Below are 6,123 nucleotides of genomic sequence, written 5' to 3' on the forward strand. Positions count from 1 at the left end.
ATATTGATGAAGCCACAAAAAGTTTGGTGTCCATGACCAACAATGAACCATACAAAGTGATGATCCACTCCAAATACAAAGATGACGAAAAAGAGACAAAAAAATTACAAGAAACAAGAGAGATTACAAGAAGAAAGAGAGAGCTGCTGCAACAGGAAGCTACTTGGGCAGCGCCTAGCAAATAGAATGAATAGAAATGAAATATGTTAAATAGAATGAATAAATAGAATAGAATGAATAGAAATAACTCTTTAAGCTGTTTGATGAACCCCAACATTTCACCACAAATCTAGGAAGGTATAAAAGCAAAGAGTGAATCAAAAAACTGGCAGCAGCTAGCCTCATCAGTTTGAGATTTCAATTGTCTCTCTTATCTCATCTGTTCACTGAAAAAAAGTTGTGTCTCCTAAAACTACATTTACTGAATGGCTACACGTCACCTTTCCAAAGGATTGCCCACTGTCTGTATGTTTCGTCTCAAATGATAATACATCGTACAATGTCTGCCTTTGAACAGCTGAACAAGCGCTGTAATCCTGCCATCAGCATCTGTAAATATATATATATATATATATATATATATATATATATATATATATATATATATATATATATGTATATATATATATATATATATATATGTATGTATGTAAGGGATGATGTAGAGCGAGCCGGTCACTATAGAGAAATAAACACCGACAGGGTGATGCAGGACCCCGACGCGAAGCAGAGGGGTCCTGCATCACCCTGAAGGGGTTTATTTCTCTATAGTGACCGGCTCGCTCTACATTATCCCGCTTATTACACGGCTACTCACTAAAAAAATCAAAAATTTGACATCAAATGCTCATCTAAATATGATTTTATTGATTCACAAAAGTTGTCATTGCATCCGCTTGAAAAAATAGTCCGTTCCTTCTTACGGTTAAAACAGTAACGGAAAGCAACGGTAACTCTGAAGCGAAGATTAGCTTATTTATAATTCACATTAAACTGAACGTTTCCATTGATGGTGACGTGGGACAAGGTGAATGGGACATCTTTGGGAATATTGATGCTGACGTCTCTGTCCTCATTCATGTCCATATTTCCTCCCTGCTGTGGCCCTGCAGCTGGCATACCTATAGAAATAGTTTTTCACCGTTACAACTGCTCTCAATATTATCTCATCACTAACGCTTTAAGAGAGGCACTCACCCGATCTGCTGCTGCTGCCAGAATTAGAGGACAGGATCTTGCTCCACTTTTCCCGATCTGTACTGGTCGGAGCCCAGTAGCTTCTCAGACTGCTCTCACATCTGTGCCCTGTCACAGACATGATCTCCCTACTTGCCAGACCTGCCTGAGAGAGGAGGTGGACAGCTGTGCTCCTCAAGCTGTGATTCGTGTATCTCTTAGAAAGCCCGGCTGCCTGGCTGATTTGGGGTAACATTTTCCCGAGGTAATTGTGCCCCATGGGTTCACGAGAGTACCACACTGCTTGCCTTTTCAGTAGCTGTTGATCCTTTCTTAGTGGATGAAGGTAAAACGCTTTAGCGTTGGGAGGGCAAAGGGATAGATATTTCTTGAAACTGGCAACGGGGCAGTTTGGATTGTCAGGCTCAGCAAAAATGCATCCTCTGTAATTTTCTTTGCATGGATCTTTGGCATCTTTATGGTTTTTTGTCTCAGCGTTGTGGGTGAGAGAAATATACTCGTTACCATGCTTGTCCTCTTTCACAATGAAAGAGTCTCTTGTCAGGTCTCGAGTGCCTTCTCTCCCCCGTCTTGCGAGATGCAGCTGTACATCAAACCACACTTTTCGGACCAGTCCGACCGCTGTATGTGGGGACAACGCCTCTGAGCACCTGAGGAGCTGCAAATCTGTTGCTGAAATGGGAGGGTGATGCTGGCTGACGTCTTTCCCGTTTTTACGGAGGGTTTTAATGACTGATTTAAATACCCCGTTGCTGGACTTGAAAGTAGCACAGTTCATAATATCAAATTTTGAGAAATTTCGAGATATCCCAGCCCTAATTGCAATGTAACTGGCAACTGAGTAGGTCTTGCCGCGGGAGTTTTGAACAGATGCATAAAATGATCGCAGCATCTGGTTGAGGCTTTCTGCGGAATAACCGTCAAAGTTTGTTGACATTTTCTTTTCAATTAGCCAGTCTTTAAACACATTCATGGCCCATGCCGTGTTTCGTTTAGTATTAACTTCGTGTCTGTCTTCCTCAATCTTGTCAATTTCGGTGTCATCTAATTCCTTGTGTCTTTTCACCTCTCTTTCTTTCTCTTCGGTGGTTTCCTCTCTTCTTCTTTTCTTTAGCGGTGACTGGTCAGCCATCAACCATGAATCCAATGTTTCGCCTTCTCCAAATATATTAAAAGTGATTTTGGGAAAATATTCCATTTTTGATGGAGCAACGGGAAACAACAGAAAATTAAAGATGTCTTGCCGCAGGTATAAACGTTCGGCGGATTGATACATATGACGTGATTCGCCCGAGTAGTTCAGAGGCGTCCTTTGTGGTCCGCTATTCAGAATAACAGACTGTAGAATGTTGTAATTGACCAATCAGGATCGAGCATTTGACAATGCCGTGTAATAAATATATATAATTTATTTATTCATTCATTCATTTATTTATTTATTTATTTATTTATAACACCCACAGCACACCTGAGTTCCCAGTAGGAAATTCTAAGTTTAGGGGCAAACAGTAGTTAAGCTGCTGTTAGAATCTTATATACAGTGGGGAAAATAAGCATTGAATGAGTCACCTTTTTTTTTCATCACATTTATTTCCAAAGATGCAATTCAAACAAAATTTCTACCAGACATTGGTATTAACTCAAATAATCCACACATGAAAAGAAATCACAACGTTCAGGTCCAAAAATAATGATTATGTTGTGGAGGTCGATAACAAAAGAGACGAGCAGACTAGAGTTTGGAGGCTCTGAAGTTTACGGTGCGACTTCCAACAATACAAAGCTCAACAGGCACACTGATTAATCCCCAGCCCTGGTCTCACGTCATCACTTAACTCACTTCCTCCTGTCTATTTTAGTGTGAGATCCCCCTCTAGTGTCCACTAGAACGTGGAATTAAGTACGATAACACAGGAAAAAAGTATTGAACACGCTAACTAAGACTCATCTAATACTTAGTGGAGAAGCCTTTGTTTGCAATGACAGCTTCCAGAAGCTTCTTGTATGTTTTCACTAATGGCCCACACTGCTCAGGTGTGATTTTGGCCCATTCCTCTGCACAGATTGTCTTTAAATCTGGAATATTCTTTGGTGCCCTCTGGTGAACCCTTTTCTTTAGTTCTCGAAGAACAGGACAAGCGGTATGGAAAATGAATGAATGAATGAATAAACAATATAATATAATATAATATAATATAATATAATATAATATAATATAATATAATACAATATAATATAATATAATATAATATAATCAGCCAGCTGAATATATCGAGATGAATTGTTTTACTGGAACTAAAAATATGTAGCTACAAAAAGTTTGGTTTAAAAATAGTGCCCTCCACCTTTGGCCGAGGACCCTTATAAAAGGTTTTCTTAACTCTACCTGAGTGAGATTTTCCCCTTTTTGCATTAAATTTTTAAAATCCCACTGAAAAGTCTGCTTATATCATTAAAGTGATGTCATTTTATGCATCAAAGGGTTCGATTTACCATTGATATAGTGATTTAGATGAGAAATAAGAATATCGAGATATAGCCTACAAATATCGAGATATTGGATTTTGGCCACATCGTGCAGCCCTACTAGTGTCTTTTAAATGTCCTTATAATATTCACCTTCAATGAACTTAACATTAAGTATTTATACACTGTATCTAAATACAAAGACAGAACCAAGTGTAGCTTTCAACGAAGAATGCAGGTTGTTGTGTGCAACATTCAACAGTTAGCTTATGCCATTCAAACTCTCAGATGTGGACTTCTTCTCTGGTTCTTTACCCCGATTGCCACAAACTATGAATCCACCATCTTAACTGCAAAACATGGAGAGCTACTTTCACAAACCAGTATACTCTTGTACTCACTCAACATGTGTCACACTCCAAGGCATTTATGATCTACAACAATAACAACAACAACAACAATAAAAAATGGATGAACATGAAAAAAAAAACGAAAAAAAAACAAAAACATGAAAGTCTGTTTAGCCCAGAAGAGAACAGCATTTCTACAGTGAGACACACTGCGAGTGAGGGAGCTGGAAGAGTTCAAAAGAAAGGAAAAGCTGTCTAAGATCAATTACAAGAATAAGGTGGAGCAAAAAGTAACATCTGGCAATGCTAGGGAAGCATGGCAGAGCCTAAACATCATGATGGACAGAGCGGCCAGCTCTCTAGACCCAGCTTCCTTTGCAGAGCAGCTCAACGCCTTCTTTGCTCATCCAGCTTTGACAATCCAACCTCCAGCCCCTCCCACCCAACCATCACCATGGACGAGAAGCAGGTGACTTCCATCCTTCGCCAGGTCAAACCACATAAGGCCTATGGCCCTGACAAGCTTGGGGGCAGGGTGCTTGGAGACTGTTCTGCCCATCTCGGAAGAGTTTTTTGCAGACTGTTTCAGTCCCTCTTGGAATCAGGAATTGTCCCCAGTTAGTGGAAGGAATCCACTATAATTCCAGTTCCCCAGAAGGCACCAGCTCGGGAGCTGAAGGACTACAGACCAGTAGCCCTGACATCTGTGCTTTGCAAATGCATGGAGAGGGTCATGTGTGACCTCCTGACCAAAATGCTGTTGAACAAGATGGAAAGCGAGGGGTGGAGGATGCAAGTCTGACTTTGCTGAACACTGTCACTAAACAGCTTAACTCTACTCATCCTCACGCCAGGATCTTATTTATGGATTTCTCCTCTGCTTTTAACACAGCGTGTGTTGATGCCCTGCTGTGTGCCCTCTTAGATCTCCAGGTTCATCCTACTCTGGTTTTATGGATAAGCAACTTTTTAACAGACAGGCCACAACAGGTGCTTTTTAATGGTTTTAAATTAAAAAAGCCGACTTTAAATGCAGGTGTACCACAGGGGTGTGTTTTATCACCAGTTCTTTTCTCTGTCTACACCAAGAATATCACTTGTGGCAGTAAGGGCATGGACCTTTTTAAATATGCAGATGGCACGGCCCTGGTGGCTCATCTGGCTGACGCTGCTGCCCTGGACAGGTATCAGCAGGCCGTTAAAACCTTGGCCCGGACATTTGACCAGCTTTCACTGGAGTTAAATGTCTCCAAAACAAAGGAACTGTGCTGTGCTGTGGGGGCAGAGGAGAGACAACCACAGACCTCTTTCGGCCACTCAGCATTCTTGTGGTGCAGGTTGAGTGTTTTTTGGTACCTGGGAACTGAACTGGACAGCTGCTTCTCTTTTTCACAGCATGCAGACACAATTTTCAATAAAAGTCAACAACTCCACCTGCGGAGGAAGCTGGGAATTTTAATCAGCACCTATGTTTTAACCCTGGTTTACCAGTCCGTCATTGAGTCCATACTCACCCTCAACATCTCCTTCTGGTACAGCTTCCTCTCATCCAAACACAAAGCAAAACTCACCCCCACGGTTAACCAGGCCAGCAAAATCATCAGAGCGCCACAAACCCCCCTCTCAGAACTGTACAACCGGTCCGTGACCAGGAAGGCCACCCTGATCACAGAAGACCCCTCCCATCCCCTCAACCACTGTTTTCAGATGCTGCCATCAGGCAGGCGGTTCAAGCTTCCTCTGGATATCTTCAAGAGGTCTTTTATTCCCTCCGAAATAGCTACCTTAAACAAACAGAAATAGACACATGGTGCTGTAACAGCCCCCCCCCCCCCCCCCCCCCCCCCCCCCCAATACTGTCAATTGATCAAGACTTTTTTTCAAGTGTTGCATTTACTTTTTCTTCTCAACTTTTTTTGTAATGTCCCTTGTCCCTTTTAAATGTGTGAAGGAGCCTGTCAAAGAGGAATTTCTGTCACTTGTGGCAGACAAAGTTTCTATGTATCTATGTATGTATCTATGTATCTATGTATCTATGTATGTATCTATCTATCTATCTATCTATCTATCTATCTATCTATCTCCTCAGAGGCAGTGCGTGCGTCCTCAC

This window comes from Halichoeres trimaculatus, unplaced genomic scaffold (assembly GCF_033239565.1).
Source record: "Halichoeres trimaculatus isolate MK-OKI-2021-1 unplaced genomic scaffold, fHalTri1.1 fHalTri1_scaffold_5, whole genome shotgun sequence".
Taxonomy (NCBI): Eukaryota; Metazoa; Chordata; class Actinopteri; order Labriformes; family Labridae; genus Halichoeres; species Halichoeres trimaculatus.